Source organism: Nuphar pumila, chromosome 4, assembly GCF_984573655.1.
Source record: "Nuphar pumila chromosome 4, dmNupPumi1.hap1.1, whole genome shotgun sequence".
NCBI classification, from domain to species: domain Eukaryota; kingdom Viridiplantae; phylum Streptophyta; class Magnoliopsida; order Nymphaeales; family Nymphaeaceae; genus Nuphar; species Nuphar pumila.
Window position 1 is genome coordinate 13,130,051 of NC_143252.1, and position 20,334 is coordinate 13,150,384.

The following is a 20,334-nucleotide window of genomic DNA, read 5'->3' on the forward strand; positions in this document are numbered from 1 at the left end:
AAAACTTGTGGAATCATTGATGATCAATACCCAACACCAAATGGATGAACCAAATAGCAAGATTGATGATCTAGCTACCATGATGCATGAATTCATGAACAACCAAGCCTTTGAAAATTTTGGAGGGTTAAGCCAACACGGACCAGATAACCATAACAACCATTCAAGAAACTTGATGGGGCACAAACATATACAACACCCCCATTTAAAAAAATTCTCATTCAATGACAAGGATCCAGCTAGGTGGATCTTCAAGGCATAATAATACTTGGGTAATGAAAACCACAAAAATGGAGAAAGTTTTGATTACCTTCATCCATTTGAAGGATGATGCAGTGTGTTGGTACCGTTGGCTAGAAATGAACCTAGGTGTGCCCAATTGAGATGTATTTTCATGTGCCCTAGTGTTGTGTTTTGGGCCATCAGCCTATAATCAACCACAACGTGTCTCTCTCAAAAATATGTCAAATAGTTAGAGTGGTGGAGTACAAATCTAAGTTTGAATGGCTTTACAACCTTCTACGATATTGGTCCTAAGAGGCCTTGATAGGGACCTTCATAATTAGCTTTCACTATGAGCTTCAAATCAAAGTGTAAGCCAACCATCCTACTAGCAAGCACGATTGGCTAAAGAAAAGTTGTAGAAATAGACTAGAAAAAGCATTTGGATTGGATTCTGATTGAAAGCCAATCAGCTAAAATTTTACCCTTCTTTCAAGGCAAGTCCAATGCATCCACTAGTGGAGATAGTTCCTATAGACACCCAATTTTTAATCCAAATGTTTTTCCATAAAAATCCATGTCTTACTGTCTTCAATCTGATTTTGGTCCTCCAAAATGACCCTTTTTAGATTTTTTTTACCAACATTTGTAGAAAACATTCTTAGCTTTACAATGCATCAAAAATCACTTTAATTTGACATCAGAGTCAAAAGTTATGGCCAAAATGCCATTCACTCTCCCTAATGACAACCTGAGTTGTTGTTAGCCCTTCAAGCATTATCGTCAAAGCTCAAGAATTATCATCAACACTTCTCAGTTTCACCACTGACCTTGAGTTGTCATCAGTAGGGACTTCCCTTTCTAGAAGGTGATGTCATCTGCCCCCTAACGATAATCGAAATTGTTGTCAACACCCATTCAGTTGTCACCATTGTTTGCCCAGCCTAACATTGTCGTTAGCACCTATTGCTAACAACAAGCCAAGTTATCGTCAGTGTTGAGTTATTTTTAACATTGGTTGGTGTTAATGCTTTGCTGCCCTTTTTTAGAGTGCCTCTTAAGTGGGATTTGCCTTCTCAACTTGCCTAAATTGGAATGAAAGACCATCCTCGTAACTCGCACTCTCATCCTTCCTTTGCGAGATTCATCATCCAAGATAGTAAAACTATGATTTGATCTCGTCCCTCCATTTAAATTTTATCTCCCTACCAACCATTCATCTAAATAGATCCCGGATACGCAGGAAATGTATCCAAATCCACGTCAAAAACCTATAATAGAGAGTCACCCTCCCTATTTCAGCATCTGGTCTTCAAATACCCTAGTCTTGTTACTCTACCAGAATTCTGACAGAACCTAACCTAGCATAGTCGACCCACCTAGACCACTTTGTGTAATATCTATCATTTTTTTGATATTATCATGTGAATTTCAAACTGGATTTTGATATGATCCAAAGTCTAGAAGCTCTATACAAATAAAATTTGAATCTTGATCTCTTACCAAATCTAGATATTGATCCAGACCTATGTCCAAAAATAAATTAGATCTTTTTAGTGGATCTGAATATTATCCAAATGGATATGTTTAGTAGTTCTGGATATTAATCTAAATCCATATTTTATGGATATATGTTGAGAAATATTTAAATTATTTAGGGGCAAAATAGTAATTTCATAACCTAAGGGTATATTTTGAGAAATAATTAAATTGTTTAAGGGAAAAATAGTATTTTTTGATCCAAAGGAATATTTTGAGAAATGATTAAATTATAAGAGGGGAAAATAGTAAAATTACCAAGGCTAATAAAATATAATTAAAATAGTTATTTATGAAACTAACCAAGGATAAAAAAGGTAACAATAAGTAGGAAATATGAAATTAACAAAATAAAAAATTAATAATAATTATAGTCTAGTTGAGTTCTCATGTTGGAAGTTGTTTTGACTCAATCTAAACTCATAGATGTGTAAATTATGGTTGATTTACTTCAGTGGAAATCAACCAATAGATCATGTCTTTGATGAAAAAAATAAGAATTTTTGAGTAAAAAAAGTATGTTTACCGTCATTGATTTTTGCATCATAAATTTTTTTATACATTTCACATTCTACTAATCCAAAAGCTAACTCTTATTAAACGGGATATGTAAATGGTAGCAGCCCATGATTTGGAGAAGAGAGAGAGGTTGGAGATGGTGAGAGAGAGACATTGGGAATGCATGAAAGAGAGAGAGGTTGAGGGAGGCATGAATGGGAGAAAGAGATACATGAAGGGTTTCACGAATTTGGAAAGGGGGAAAGAAGGAAGGAATCTCCTTTGAAAGTGATCCAAGAGAGCCAATCCATTTCAAAAAGGAAGAACCTATCCTGCTAAATATTCAATAGGCCAAATTGAAAATTTCTCGATTGAAATTGAACTCATAATTGAATGGCTACACTACTGGCATATAGGTACTTATAGGCCTTTAAGCCACCTAGACGTTTCCATCTTGAAAATCAATGGACGAGAGATTGTCTCTTTAGCCAAAGGATGATAATGCCCCTAGGGGGCATTAAGCTTAGTAAAAGACTTTTTTGCCCTTTAATAATTCAAATATTCTCCATGCAGCTCTTATTGGGAAGGCATGAGAGAGAGAGAGATAAAGGGTTTTACGAATTTAAAAAGGGAAATAGAAGGAAGAAATCACCTTTAGAAAGGATCCAAGGAAGCCAATATCTTCCAAAAAGAAAAAGTCAATCCTACTAAATATTTAGTAGGCCAAATTAAGAAATTCTCAATTAAAATTGAATTCAAAATTGAATGGTTATTGAATCAATATGAAAGTTTTTTTACTACCTTAGAACACATATGAGCATGATTGAATCACTATAAAAGTTTTTTTACAACATTAGAACACATATAAGCATGATTTCATCACTATGGAAGTTTTTTGACTACCTTGTAACACATATATACATGATTGTGATACATAACATATTTATTTGACAGCCTTATAAATCATATATGCATGCGTGAATCACTGTGACATTCTTTGACAACCTTAGAACACATATTTGCATGATTGAATCACTATAAAAAAAAATTCAGTCTTAGAACACATATCTGAATTCTGTTAATGTCCTTCAGTTTATTACTAGTCTATGTCATTCAACCATTTACTTTGTTGTATTAGATTAGGTGCATTGCATATAATTTATTTCATTATATTTTGTTTATAAATACTAGCATTTTGGTTCTCTTGTAGGATGTTGGAGATGATCAACGTAGAGGAGCTGATGGACGCATGGAGGGAGGGGAGATCGAGAAAATGAAGAGGATGATGCCCAAAATCTTGGTGAGGATTAGATTCATGTGTTTAATTTGTTTGACATACTTGTAACTAATTATAACTTGGTAATGACTGTATTTGGTTGTTAAAGTTGTTTAACTTAGAACTTGTGTTAAATTTGATTCACCTGTATATATATTTTTTATGTGTACTTTGTTTTTTATAAGCAGGTTATATGAATTGTATAACGAGAAATTTTTCTCGAGTTTCAGAATATTTCAAAAAAATGTTAATTTTTTTTTTAAAATTAGTGATGAATATTATTTGTCGCCAATTTAAATCAGTCGTTGGTTTGCGATGAAATTTAAGCCATCGCTAATGTCAGTTGCCAAATTGGTGACGGATATTAGCGACGGATATGTATCCCTCGTTACTAATTAGCGATGAATTAAATTCTGTCTTTTTAACGATGGATTAGCGATGAACATAATCTGCCGCTAATCCATCGCTAAGTAGCGATGGATTGACGATAGATAAATTTTATCGCAGTTTAGCGACTAGGGTTATGCGATAGACGTTATTCGTCGTTAAGCCATCGCTAATCCATCGCTAAACACGTTAGCGATGGACTTTGTGATGGATTAGCGACGGATAACGTTCGTTGCTAATACACATTTTTCTTGTAGTGTTCATTTGCAGCTTCACATATTGCCACGTATTCAGCTTTAGCTTCAGTAGTGACAACGCTACCATAGACTAAAGTGTAGATTTCTAGCTGATTGCTCCATTTGCAATTGTGAACACATAACCAGTTGTTGACCTTTTATCTAAATCTTCAGTTAAACCAGAATCAACATATCCAATTAAATTTGATAAAAGTTTTTTTATCATCATTGCTTTCAAATAGTATTCCAACATTTTCTAGGTATCGAAAAATCCACTTGGCAACTGACCAATGTTCTTTTTCTGGATGTGAAATTTGGTGAGGTTCTTTTTAATGTAGTTGTGTTGTGTTAGCCACAACTTTCTTGCTTTTCTATCATGTTTGATATTCATTCCAAGAATTTTCTCGTCAGCACCAAGGTCTTTCATTTCGAACTCCTTGTTAAGTTGCTCCTGGTTGCAATTAGCATGTCGTCAACATATAAAACAAGATATATTTTCTCTCTATTTTTCAGATTTTTCCAGTATATGTAGAAATCATACTGGCTCTGATGATACTCGTTCTTGATCATAAATGATAGTTTTTAATCGTGGCTTTGAAATCTTTAAATTTTTGGAGAACATGAAACTTCTGCTACAAGGTATAAAACCACACGTTTCTCAAAAAGTCATCTATAAAGGAGACAATAGTTTGTTTCACCTCCATAAGTAACTTTTGCAGCACCCCATGTATCATTATGGATGTAATCCACAATAGCCTTTGTATTATAAGAGTCGATTGAGAATATCACCTTGCTTTGCTTTCCACAAATACAATCTTATGTAGCTTGCAACTTCTGACTCCTTTAAGGAGTTCTTGCTTTGACAGTTCTGTCATGCCACGTTCAGGGCAATACCATTGTACCATATTTGAGTCATGTTATGATGATCATGGCTTGGTACTCAGTATGACCACGCAGTAGGTATAAGTTACCTAATTTTTATCCTTTCATGGCAGTCATGAAACCTTCAATCACTTTCATGACTCCACCTTTAACCGAAATGTGACAAACCAAAGGCATCTAGCATTCTAAAGCTGATTAAATTTTACTTGAGATTAGATACATGTCTGACTTGAGAACCACACGTTCAGCTTGCTTAAATATACCAAAACTTAACTATCTTCCAAATGATAGAAAAGAGAAATCCCCAACATTTTTTGGTTGTTTTGATTCCACCTAGGATGTATAAATTGCAGCAAGACATGTCCCTCGTACGAAAAAACTCAACACGCGTTGGTACCACATACTTCTGAATAATTGAAGTAAACAAGAAAGCTACGTATCCATGAATATATACACAACTTTACAGTGCAACTTGATTTAGCATATGTCCCACATAACACATGGTGGTACCCGCATACCATTAACTAATTGATGCCCACAAGGGCTTCATTGGGTGGGGGGCGACTTGTGAAAGTCATAAAGTTGATGGGACGTCCTACGTTAAGAACCCACGAGGTGTGCATTTCTTACCGTGCGGATGCCGAAGCTGGGTATACCATTTGGTGTGAAAGGGTGACTGGGTTTTTAGACCAACAAAGCTAGAACTAGCGAGTAAGGTCCTTGATCATTCAAAGATTAACTAATTAATACAAAAAAGTGAATGTTACTGCCTATAATCCATAGGTTTGTGGTTGAATTGAAATTTTTATAGAACAAGATACACTAGGTACTGTTATTGCTGTTGACAATTTTTTTTTAAATTTATAACCCGAAAAAACCGTACCCAGTACGAGCATTGACTCAGCCTACCACACCTACAGTCATCATGCGGATAGAGTAAAACCAAGGTTGCCAAACTAAGAAGCGGGAAAGCAAAAGCAAGAAGTGAGGCATTTTAAAATTTATAGAAAACAGGAAGCAAAGTATTAATTTGAAAGCAAAATATGAATAAAAAATAAAGCAACATGATAACTTAATAGAAATTGAACAAGAAACAAATAAAAACTAAAATAAAATTAATTATTCTTATATTTCATGATTTTTCACTAAAAGAGTTAAATTTTTGTTAAAATCTAACAACGATGGAAAGAGTACATAGGAAGTGAGAGAAAATACATTGAAAACATGAACAAAATCTGAAAAAAAAATATATAAAAAGATGGAGGAATTGAGATTTTCATGAAGTTTTGGAAGCAAAGAGTATCACACTACCTAAGCAAGTTTTCAAGAAGCGAGCTTCCCACCTAACTAAAAAGCTCAAGGTAACTCTGAGTAAAACTCCGCGGCTAGAACCCCCTACGTTCGGGGCCTATGCTAGGCATTGGCTTAAACAGAGGGCGACACCCATAAGAATCAAACCTTGACTGGCAGTCAAGCAAAGGTCCCCACCTCACTAGGCTCACCCCTCATTAAAATAGCTTTTAACAAATCAATACAAAGAAAACATAAAAAGAAAAGTATGGATAATGGTGTCGCCCACAGTTACGTGAAGGAACGGGAATACGTACATGTATTTGCATGCATATTCATACCACGTGGTTAAGCACCAAAGTGAGAAATAGAAAATTCCAATTTGACATTATTTATGAAATGAGTGAACAAAACCAAGAAATTGAAAAGAAGAAAGAACAGTCAAGCAAGAAGAAATCCTGATATTGTGTTCACAATCAACAAACTGAAAAGATGAGTTTTGATTTCATTTCAGGAATTCTAAGAAGGAAAAAAAAAAAAGCTAACCTAGAAAAAGGTTAAGAAAAGAAAAGAAAAGAAAAATAGACAAAATATTTCTACAATTGTGGAAGTTCTAGGACTTCAGCAACCGTTTCATGAGCGGCACCGTTTGCTTAGATTTTCTGTTATATGCGCAAGAGATTGAAGGTTGCATCTAACGATGGTGTCCGCAAAAACGCACGTATCCTCCTTCGTGTTGCCGGGCGGCACGTCGACGACGTACGACTCGACGACAGCGGTGCCGGAAGCGTCCGGAAAGTCGCCGGAGGGGATAGGATGCAGGGAGGTGACGGATCTGTAATTGGTGAGACGGTGGTCGCCGCCGACGACGCTGAAGCTAATGATGCGGCGCTCGTCGTCGAGGATCTCGAGGCGCTCGGTGGAGGAAGCGGCGGGCAGGCCGGTGATGACGCGCACCTCTCGGAGGCTGCCGACGATGTTGGCGTCGCCGCTGGTGAGGGAGCAGCTGCGGATGAAGTGTTTGTAGGCCTGGGGCTTGTCGAAGCGCCTCACCACCGACCAGACGACGTCCACGGGCGCACTGATGGTCTGAACAACTGTGGAGCAGCACTGGTTGGGGGAGACCTCGCGGGCGTGGTAGAGAGAGAGGGCGTCTGAGAGGAAGGGGAAGAGTGGTGGTGGTGGTTGCTGGTTGGTGCTTTGGTGGTGGTGGAGCGGTTGTTGTTGGTGGGGGGAGACGTGCCATGTGTGAGGAGAGGTTAAGAAATGGCTTTGCTTTTGGCATATCATCTTGCTCTCTTTGTGTTTTGGTTTCTTTTTTTCAGGGAGAGAAGGGAGAAGCAGGGGAAGATCCCTTTGAAAGAAGGGCTGCTAGAGAGGACTGTTGAGAAATGGAGGATGTGGATCACCTTGTATTTATTATATATTCTCCATAAGTGCTTATTGTAAAAGTAATAGGTGGGGGTGATGGAGTTAAAAAGTCAGATTTTTATTTCTTTCTACTCGCTTGTCCTGTCTCTTTCTCTCAAGTGGTTCGTACCAATGGCACCAATTGGTGACTTGTTTATTGCTTTCTTAAGCTTGTTGTGGATGGGGATTGCAAAGACCCTCCTGCCAAATTAAATCTTACGCCAGTGCCCCTTAATTTTCTTGTTAACAAATTTTGCCTTTAAATGAAAAATCTTACGCCAATACAGTTGTCTCTTCGAGAAACATGCCCTGGCAATTTGCTGCCACTTATTAAAGATGTCAGGCTTTCTTTAAAAATTGTCCTTCAGCTGTTATGTAAGTTAAGCGCGGGCTAGCCCGCGCACATATATATATATATATATATATATATATATATATATATATATATATATATATATATATATATATATATAGGTTTTTCAGGCTTTTTACATTTAATTTTTAAATTTTGATGTGATCTATGTAATTGATTTTATAGAGATCATTAATTGAAGCATTTGATTCGGACACATGGGTAGGTTTTTATAAAGTTCAAAAAATCTAAAATCTTTGTAAAATTTTGCGGCTCCAAACATCATTTTTTTCATAAAAAAACACATGATCCAGTGCGGATTCTTAGTAAATTGACCATGCCCAACGCATTTATAGGGCCAGGACTGCTTAAAAAGCACTGGAGAAGCTGAAATACCCATTTAGCATGCATTTTAATATATATATATATATATATATATATATATATATATATATATATATATATAATCACTAAAATATGAGAACTGAAAATATGGGTATTTCCAACACATTTTTTTGCAAATCCAACTAAATGCATGTAATTGGCATAGTGAATTTGCTAGGAATCAACCATTGGATCATGTATTTTCTATCAAAAATATGATTTTTGAATGCTTGAATATTTATGAAGATTGTAAGCCATTCATTTTAAAGCCTTAAAAAATCTCATTTATGCATCAAAGTCCGATGATTCAAGAGTGAGTTCTTATAAACCAAGCATCTAGATCACATCAGATTCAATAGAAAAAAACAAACAAATCATGAAAAACCAGTTCTTATATTTCTAGTGCTCATATTCTAGTAATTATATATATATATATATAGTGGTAGTTGTGCAACGGTTAGGTGGGCAGCTACCAGCAGGTCTCTGTTGGCCTGATGGACAGGCCAAAAAAAGTTATAAAAAACTCACTAGTTTTTTGGCTTTAGCGACAGACAGAAACAGGTCACTACAAAAACTGGGGCCTTTAGTGACAGATTTCTGACTGTCGCTAAAGGTCACAATTTTTAGCAAGCATGAAAATGTTGCTCGTAGACGGAAATTAAGAAAAAACTAAAAAGGAGTAAGTCCTAACAAAAGAGGCATGTCCAAAACTTAGAAATGTAATTAGACAGATTACTAGCTAAATTTTAAGACTAGTTATTAAACGTTCAAAGAAGAACCAGACACTACACATTTAATTAAGAAAGTTATCAGCTGAATATTTTAAAGATTATGTAATTTTCCACCAACTATTATGCTAAATGTCAAATCTCAGGTCTGAAGTCATTGTCAGAAGATGCTTCCGATAAAACCAGATGTTCACTAAAATCCAAGATTTAGTTACATGATTCATGGATCAACTAAATATTCCAAGGAAAGCAATATATATATATATATATATATATATATATATATATATATATATAGAGAGAGAGAGAGAGAGAGAGAGAGAGAGAGAGAGAGATCTCCAAAATCAGAATAGTATAAGATGAAGTGTGGCCCCTTGGACAAGCCGAAGCATGGTGACTCCCTTGGGGCAAGGGGTAAGACCACGTTGTTTTAAGTTGCCTGCGGGACAGTGATCGTAAGTACGGCAAGCAGAGCCAGCGATTCTGTGGGTGGTTTAGGTTCAAATCCCATGGGCATCACCCCCTTACGCAAGCCAAAGTGTGGCGACTCTTTGGGGGCATGGAGTAAGCACACAGAGTTTTACATCGCCATCATAGTGTGATCGTAAGTACAGCAGGCAGAGCCAGCGAGGCTAGGTCTTTGGGGGTGGTTTCTTCGAGTAAATATCAGAAAAACAAAAAAAAAAAAAGATGAACTGAATGCATCGAAGGTGTAAAGTTTGTCCTATTTTTATGGATAACTGAATGCATCTAAAGTCTAAACCTCCTGTTCATTGGTTCACCTGTTTATCAAGATAATTTGTTACTTGGATAAATATGGGACAGAAAATGCAATTTTTTGTGTGGACTAAAACTTGGATGATAATGCATTTCCATGTAAATAATTGAGATTAATGGTAAGATCAGTGGGTCATCATTATGTTAAGTTGGATCCAGCAAGCGAGTGTTAATTTTTTAAAGAATGAGGAATAAGTGATTTTGGTCCAATGTGGGTGTCCATTGTCACTAAGCAACAAAAAAACCAAGCAATTGGGAGATCCACTTGCAGGAAGCGTAAGCCCACGGCCGGATAAGATAAGCATCGGTGGGTAGAGAGAAGATTAAAATAATAAAGGTGGTGATGATCAAATCCAAGGCCAATTCGCCCCCTTGTTTATCTATTAATTTATTTGTCTAGTTATTGGCCTTTGAGAATCGTAGAAGACTATTTCTCAAGGAACCGACAATTACTTTAACCGGTTCTAGAGCCCAAATTGTTTCCCATTTAAAAAAAAAAACTGAAAAGAATTAGTGTTCAGCAAGTTGCATCCAATAGCTAACAAGGGCTTTTGAATATGATACCAAGCTAAAATAAAAAAAAAAGAAGAGTTTGAGTTTGACACCCCACTAGCGTGCATTCATTTGTCACGAGGGCTTTGTTGGGCGAGGAAGAGTTGAGGATTTTACATCGTGAGCTGGCGAATAATGTAGTTTCTTCTAGTTGGTAAAAAAGATTAAAACCTAATAAAAGGTTGTAAAAATATCATTGATTAGCTTCTATGTCACAAAGACATGTGGATAGTTCAAAAATCTTTTGGAAAATATAACACAAGGACATGATTTTTTTTAACTTTTTAACCAGTAAAAAATGTTTTCTGAATTTTAATGTAAAATGATTTTTTAATAATATTTTGAAATATTAAAAATACTAAAATAATATTAAAATATTATCCATACATGTTGGTGTCAATGTCCACGTCTTCGTGCGTGTCACAAAGGACACTCCACAAAAAATGGCATGTCCCTCTGACAAAGATTAGATTGTAATTTTGTGATTCCACAATATTACGACTTCTAGCGAATCTAAGGGCACGTTTGGAAGCCAGAAAGATATAGAAAAAGTGGTGCAAAATGGAACCCTTTCAAACGAGAGACTTTTTCACAGAAAGATTTTTTTTTTAAAAGTATACTTTGATACTATCGAATGTGGGAAAATGTTTACTACCAAGAAAAAAATTATTTTTACACTCCCCACCATCTCACCGTCACCACCACCATCCATCCCACCACCACCTCCTCTTTTATCATTTTTTTCATATTTTTCTACTTTGTTTTTTCGGAAGCAGATCAGGTCATGATGAACATGAGTGTTTTTGCTCATGCCGGCATCGTGGCCATCCGATTTGCATTTTAAAAAACCCAAAAGTCAGCAAAACCACGTGGCATTCATCCAAAATGCAAACAGACAGCCACGATGTGGGCATGAGCAAAAACACTCATGTTCAGCATGACCTGATCTGCTTCCGTTTTTTTCATGCTGCCTATAAACAAGCGAAAAATTTCTTTTGAAAAACTTATATAAAAAACTCTCATAGGCATGATTTCTTTTTTTTTATGACAGTTTTTTTCTCTTCCAAATGTGCTCTAAGCATTTTAGCCATGAGAGAGAGAGAGAGAGAGAGAGAGAGTAATGCATCTGCTTGTATGAGTCAGTACATGAAATCCCCAAGTTGGTGTTGGCCCTAGATGGGAATTGGACAAGCCTTGCCTTCAAATTAGCTCAGTTTGATACCCAAGATGTGGGAATTCGCCTCTAACCGTGGAAGGGTTGATCATATTTCTTTTATTCAGAATTGTAATGAACATTTGCAAGGTGATGTCCTCTTGGGACACATCTATAGCTAAGACTTTTGAAGAACGATACAAGTGTACTAGGCGCAATCTTCCTCATTTGGATATAATGAATTTTAGGCCTTTGTCCAATGATCATATGGGTCTCTGAAGGAGGCCATTTGACCAAGAAGAGGTACCGGAAGTGGTTTGGTCCATGCCATCCATGAAAGCACCGGGCTTAGATGGTTTTCCTACTAAGTTTTTTAGGATAATGTGAAAACGTGCAAGGTGGACCTATGCTGCCTTTTACAGGAATTTCAAACATATGCTGCCCTTCCTAGGGCTCTTGGAAGATCCATTATGACCCTCGTTCCCAAGGATGGCTCTATGGCAGTGGACTGGGGCGGGGGTGGGGGCGGGGGACAGGGTCTCCACCCCTGACCCGTTTCAAAATCCGAACCTTCATCCCTGCACAGGGATGGATTTCAACCTCCATCCCCACATCATGTCCTCCATCCCCGGTTCAAGGTTCAAACGGGGGCGAGGCGGGGCTAGGCGGAGATTGAGATGGGGACTAGGCGGGGAAAAGCTTAAGTCCATTCCCGCATCCATCCCGGGGATAGATTTTAACCTTCATCCCCGCCTCCATCCCGGGGATAGATTTTAACCTTCATCCCCGCCTCCATCCCCATTTCATGCTTTTCATCCCGGGTCCAAACAGGGCGAGGCGGAGCGGAGCCCCATTGTCCCCGGGTCCACTGTCATCCCTAGATGGCTCTAAATATTTTTTCTACTGTACTGTAGAGTGACATCTCATCATTCGTACTGTACTGTTTTCCGTTTTAGTGAATACCAATCTAAATATTTTTCTTTAAAAAAAAAAAAAAAAAGATGTGCATCTCTTGCCGTAAAGTGGAAGTGAATGGGAGACTATCTCAGTGAGTAGGGAGTATTCATGGGAGTTTCATCGCAGACACTGAAATAGGGCCACAATCAACATGGCACCTCTCTACCCATACAGGGACACCTGAACCATAATGGCAGTTTCTCCTTGTTATCAAAAAAAAAACTGTTGCAACCACAACTCTCATCCCCCCACTGCTGGCACACCTCTTCCCCTGCAATACCTATTCCAAGCATCATTTTGAGCCTTTCCAATTCACACTTTTGTTAATGACAAGCCAAATGCCAACTTGCTCAAGTCAAAGTTGCATACAACTTGGTTGGTGTGATAGGGCCACCACGAAGGTACCAACTTGCCAAATTGCTACTCACATCATCCAACTTGCACAAACAGCTGCACACTTGCACAGATGCGTGTATATTTTATAGAAGGCAGTACATGTTGTGACTAACCTGACATTTGGTGCTGGTAAATGAACCGACCCAGCCATGTTTCCGTTCTGAAGGTTTGTCTTGGTTTAGGCATTTTGGCTCAATACAAGCACGAAACCGATCCCAAGCTTGCCCCATCATGAGCTCAGCATATTTGAATAGATCCGATTTGTTCTGGATATCTAACCGAACTTGAATCCGTTTAGTCAGATTCTATAGAGCAAAATATAAAAGCATCCAATTAATAATTGGACTCAGATTACATAAGCAGACAAAAATTCGAGTCTGAATCTGAATCCATGTATAATCCAAAACTATTTTACATATAAAACTTTGTGTGGGATATATATATATATATATATATATATATATATATATATATATATATATATATATATATATATATATATATATATATATATATATATATATAAAGAAAGAAGGAGGTATAAGTTTATTTTGAATTGTGCCTAACTGACTTCTAAAGGGTTTTTTTCATGTTTTACTTAAATATAATTGTATAGATGTCTTTTTACATGCTTAATTTTATAAGAACGGACTCTTGGATTGCCGGATTCTAGTATGTGATTGGGTTTTTATAATTATTGAACATGGATGGTCTATAATTTTCATAAATATTTAAGGCATGCCTTGGACGCATCAACAATGGTCCACCCATCTCTTTCTCATAAGGTGCCCCCCCCCCCCCACACACACACACACACATTTTAGCCACCATACTTTGACTGGCTTTTGGTTAGTGACACCCTTGAGGTCCCCCTGCTCACTAGCACTATAAGAAATTTGACCTTTACTACTGCCAGTAATTTCCACTACAACAAAGCAGTAGATTAGCGACGACCACATTCCGTCGCTAACATGGTTAGCGACGGATTAGCGACAACGCGGCGACAGTATGCTTACGTCGCGAATATTTCGACGCTAACTGGCGACGGAATAATTCCGTCGCTAATTGCGACGGAATAACGAGCGCTATATTCCGTCGTCAATCCGCCGGTACTAAACGGCGACCACGGCATGGCGACGGATTTAATTCTGTCGCTAAGCCGTCGCTAGATTAATATGAATAGCGACGGAATCATCCGTCGCAAAAACGAAAAAAATCAAAAAAAATTTATTTAAAAATTAATTACCGAGAACTGTACAATTTATATTTCCTGTACAATTTATATTTCCTGTAAATAAAAAACAAACCACACAAAAAAATTCATATAACAAGTATCTATAATAATTAATCGTTCCACCTTAAAACTAAGAAGTTTAATTATTTACAATTCAACAATTACAATTAGGAAAAATAAAAAAAAATAGAACTTCTTCAACACAGTCCTCTAATCATCGCCAAGATTTTGTGCGTCTTCTTGTTCATTGTCTTTATCTGTCTCTTCAGCTCCACTACCCTGATTATCGCTAGCAGCCTACACAAGAAAAGAACAGTCAGTATTGATAAACAAAATATAATGAAATAAATTACACACTATATGTGATTCTATCATGTGCTCATGTGTGATCTAAGGCAATAAAAAAACTCTATATGTGATTCTATCATGCTCATATGTGTGCTAAGGCAGTCAAAAAATTGAATATGTGATTATAGCATGTTCATATGTGTTCTAAGGCATATAAAAAAACTCTATATGTGATTCTACCATGCTCAGAAGTGCTTTAAGGCAGGCAAAAAACTATATATGTGATTCGATCATGCTCGTATGTGTGCTAAGGCAGTAAAAAAATTGAATATGTGAATATAGCATGCTCATATGTGCTCTAAGGCAGGCAAAGCCAAAAATTTTATATGTGATTCTATCATAAATGATATATAACATGTTCATATGTATTCTAAGGCAGTTAAAAAACTCTATGTTATTATAGCATGTTCATATGTGTGCTAAGGCAGTCAAAAAACAGAATATGTGATTATAATATGCTCATATGTGTTCTTAGGCAGTAAAAAAACTGAATATGTGATTATAGCATGCTTATGTGTTCTAATGCAATCAAAAAAACTTTATATGTGATTCTATCATGCTCATATGTGCTCTAAGACAGATAAAAAGTTAAATATATATATATATATATATATATATATATATATATATATATATATATATATATATATATATATATATATATATGTGATTCTATCATGCTCATATGTGTGCTAAGGCAGTAAAAAAATTGAATATGTGATTATAGCATGTTCATATGTGTTCTAAGGCATCTAGAAAAACTCTATATGTGATTCTACCATGCTCAGATGTGCTTTAAGACAGTCAAAAAAACTATATATGTGATTATACCTTAGAGGGACCTGGAATCGAAGATCCCCTATCCTGAACAGCGGCCTTGATCTCATTTCGGAGAAAGGGGGCGACGGTGTATTGGAAGTAGTTATTCAGTGATTCATTAATGATCTCGCGTACATCATCACCGGAAAGAATAGTCGGCTGCTTGGAGCTTATGTCGGCGGAAGAAGTTGGTGAGCCGTAACTGGAAGAACCAATAACTGGTGAAGTGTTCATATTACTCCCAAACCCGAACACGCGACCTTTTTTGGGTTCACCTGCTGCAGTCACCCATGCTGTAGGATCAAATGATGGATGCTGAGTAGCGTCTTCGCCATATCGCTCTACCATTTGTTGCTCATATGCCTCCTACAAAATAATGTTTAAAGTATTCATTAATAATTAATGATAACATTATGATGACTTGCATATATATTGCAATGATTATTAATAGAATTAATACATACCGTTGTCGTTCTCGCCTTCTCTGATACGAAGACTCCCGTGGTCTTCCGTTTATGTGTTTCTACAAACACATCCTTATATGGTACACTGCCTCCTTTTTCTGCTTCCTGCGAAGTTAAATGACAAAAGATTTAGTACACAAATTTGCAACAATACTTATAAAATTAATATTATATATTGATGAGTTACCATTTTCTTTAGATGGCTCCCAAATGTCTTAGATTCACCTGTGTGTAGATGGGCTTCGGGCATCTTCGATCGATTTTGTGAAGCCTTCGCAGAGCGATTTTTAAATGCATCTCCCGCCCACATATCGCATATTTCATCCCAGTAATCTCTCCTGATAGTAATAGGACCATGGCCCTTCCACAGTAATGGATCATCTACTACGCCAGATGCTTTTTTTGCTGCAGTCTTCATAGTGTGCAGCATGTCTGCAAATCGATTGGCAGCCACCTTCTGCCACACCTTCCTTGCATCATTTTCTTCCACCGTAGTTGCAAAGCGATTCGAAGCCTACAAATATTTTCAGAAAGTTAGTAGACATTGCTTAAATAAATTAAATATGAAACACATTAACTATGAGGAACAACTGTATACCATGAATGAGGACCACAATCTGTCTAACACCTCCTTTGGGTACTCTTTCCATTGAGCAACTGGTCCTGGTAGATGTTGAAGAAGTGAATTCCTAATCTCCCGTACTACTTCTTGTGGCTCAAACCTCGTGCTGCACATGAATTGTTACACAGTAAATATCAATATAAAATATTTAAAAGATATGCAATAATTGAAAACAAAATACTTATGGTCGATTATCGATATACACTATTCGAATGAGTCTTCTTGTGCCAGCCTGAGAAGACCCTGTTTCCTGTGTTGGCTGTTGACTTGTGCGATCAACTGGTGTAGGTGGGTCGTGTACAGGCGCAACATCATCTGTAAAAAAATACACACCAAGTTCTCAGAATGTGCATTTGAACTAATCAAGCATCTAATTAGTTATATGATATACCTATCACAGGAGCCCGTGAAGATGAAGGTTGAGCCTGGCTACTACTGGATGAGCGACCACTATAACCTCCACGAACCATATTCTAACAAATAACATATGTCATACAATACATTCAAATAATTCACATCAAGTATTACAATGCATTCAAGTCATTCACATCAAGCATTGCAATGCATTCAAATAATTCAAATCATTGACATCAAGTATTGCACTAATTCAAATCATTCGTTAATTGCATAAATTATAATACATTCAGATAATTGAAATTATTCACATCAAGTATTACAATGCATTCGAATCATTCGTATCAAGTATTACAATACATTGAAATAAAATTTTTAATCATTCACACCAAGTATTGCAATACAACTCACATCAAGTATTACAATGCATTTAAATAGAGGTTTGTAGTATAAGATTTTGCTCACTAGCTTGAGAATTCTTCCTCGTCACTAGTTTGACTTTCTTCTTCTTCTTCTTCTTCTTCTTCATTGTTTGCCCATCCACTTGGTACATCATTTGGATCGCATTCCTCTATGAATGTTTCATCAGCCAATGGAGATATGACATGCATATCATGCACAACATCGTGACCATAAGCGAAGTCACAGACATCATCTGATTGATAGTAATCACTGTCTTCAGCTAACTCATCTTCTTGTAACTGATCATACTCGGGGTATAGTTTGGATTTCACTTTGCAAACTGCCCACTATTCATTTCTATCTGACTTTTTTATACTCGGATATGAAGTATAATAAACTTGTTGAGCTTGCGAGGCTAATATGAATGGTTCATATGTTCCAAACCTGGATTTATGATTCACCTCCACAATGCCTGAAGCTTTGTCGAGCCTTGTTGCAGTTGGATCAAACCAATGACACTTGAATACCGTAACCCTGTTATTCATGCCTAAGTAAGTCAACTCCATTATTTCCTCTACAACACCGTAGTAATCATGTTCATTTTCACCGTAGCTGCTACCCTTGACACACACGCCACTATTTATCGTTGATTTGTTTATACCGTAGTCTTTTGTATGGAATCGATAACCATTTACGATATACCCGTTGTAGCATTGCACAACTTTGGTCGGACCATTTTCTAAATCACATATTCCTTGATCTTTAACATCACCATGGCGAACCTACGCACAGACATAAACAATTATTGTGATCACGATCAATTAAGTAACTTAGTGTTGTTTATAAGTACAAAATTTATGTTAGCTTCTTTACTAACTGTTTCAACCACTCCACAAACTTAGTTTCACATTCTTTTTGTACTTCTGCATTAGTGAGATGTGAAACTTTGCTTTGCAACTCCAGATCAAATCGTCTGCAAACCACAAATACTTATATTACCGAGCCATGTATCCACATATAGAACATAAAAGGATTTATAATTGAGTTGCATATACATATACTTACTCGATGTATGGGTCGATCGCTGAACAATTAAAAAGAATATAGATGTGTGCTGCATCTTGCTCTCGATCTGTCAATAGCCTTGATCGGCAACTACCAAATGCATGCCCAAGTCATTGAAATATCGACAGCTTGTCAGCTACAGTTACTTGTTCTTCATCATCGTTACGGGGCGGGCATGTGTAACGTGTTGAAATATGAGGTTCGAAGTACATAGATGAGAAATTTGAAATCTCTTCTAAAGTGTACGCCTCACAAATAGAGCCTTCTACTCTTGCTTTATTACGAACCTTTTTTTTTAGGTCGAACATGCATCTGACAAGAATATACATTTCAAATTTTAAATATCTGTCATTAAAGAGACAAATATAAAAAAACATATACCTTTCAAATGGGTACATCCATCGATATTGCACAGGGCCACCAACCCTTAGTTCATATGGCAAATGTATGATCAAATGTTCCATAACATCGAAAAATGTTGGCGTAAATATCTTTTCTAACAGACAAACAGTGGTGATGACAGAGTCCTCGAGATTCTTTACATCTGATACAATGACCTCCGATGCGCACAATGTTCTGAAAAATCCGCTCAACTCAGACAATACCCCCCATATAGGTTTGTCTAACATATCATAGAATGCTAGGGGTATCAATCGTTGCATAAAGATATGACAATCATGGCTCTTCAACCCATATAACTATCCATCGTCAATCTTCACAGCCCGAGCAATGTTAGAGACATATCCATCTGGAAATCTCAGTTGTCTCAACCATTAACATACATGTTTTATTTGATCAGGTCCGAGCACGTACTTCGCCTTTGGTTTCAGTACTTTGCCATTATACTCTTTGAGTTCCAATTCTGGTCTTTTACATATTAATTTTAAATCCATACGGGCCTTCGGATTATCCTTCGTTTTTCCTTTAATATTCATTACTGTATTGAACACATTATCAAACACATTTTTCTCTACATGCATCACATCCAAATGATGTCGTATCAATAGGGTCGGCCAATACGGTAGTTCCGAAAAAATAGATTTTTTCGTCCAATTGTGTTCCTTCCCAAATCCACGGAAGGGTGTAGGACTGCGGGCATCTGTTAATACATCTGGAAAGTATCGCAATCTTCTTAAAATCTCTATGCCAGACAATCTTGAGGATGGACCTTCCATTTCAGTTGTGTCTGCTGTAAATGCATTCTTTTGACGTCGGAACGGATGATCGCTGGGTAGAAATCGACGATGGCAATCAAACCAGCAAGGCTTCCTTCCATGCCTCAATCTAAAAGCTTTGGAATCCTCCATGCAGTACGGACAAGCCAACCTCCCATGTGTGCTCCAACCAGATAACATACCATATGCAGGGAAGTCACTGATTGTCCATAGAACAGCGGCCTTCATGTTGAAATTTTGTTTTTTGTGGGCATCATACGTGGTAACACCGTCATCCCACAGTACTTTTAATTCATCAATCAATGGCCTTAGATATACATCAAGATTTTGGCCAGGTGAGGTCGGACCAGGGATCAACAGAGACAAGAAAAGATTTGGACGTTTCATACACAAATTTGGTGGAAGGTTGTATGGAGTTACAAATACTGGCCAGCATGAGTATGGAGTTGATCTACCCCCAAATGGATTAAATCCATCTGTACATAGACCGAGTCTAACATTTCGCACTTCCATTGCGAAGTTCTGATGAGTACGATCAAAGTGCTTCCAAGCTTCAGCGTCAACAGGATGCGTGATCTTGTTTTCATCGTGTCGAACTTTATTTGCATGCCATCTCATGTGTTTAGCTGTCTTTGAAGACATATACAATCGCTGTAATCTATGAGTGATAGGAAAGTAGCAGAGCGACTTGTATGAAACTTCCTTTGATCTCGTGCTACCATTGCCTCTTGTCTTTGGCTTGAACCGAGGATGCCCACATGACGGGCATGATATGTCGTTTTCCTGCTCCTTGAAATACAACATGCAGTGAT

The 20,334-nt window shown here is 37.1% G+C and overlaps 1 pseudogene; it reads right to left on the reverse strand.

Annotated features, from left to right (window-relative positions):
• Positions 1–6,799: 6,799 nt before the first annotated feature.
• Positions 6,800–7,701, reverse strand: LOC149839418 (abscisic acid receptor PYL4 pseudogene; annotated as a pseudogene).
• Between the last annotated feature and the right edge of the window lie 12,633 nt (positions 7,702–20,334).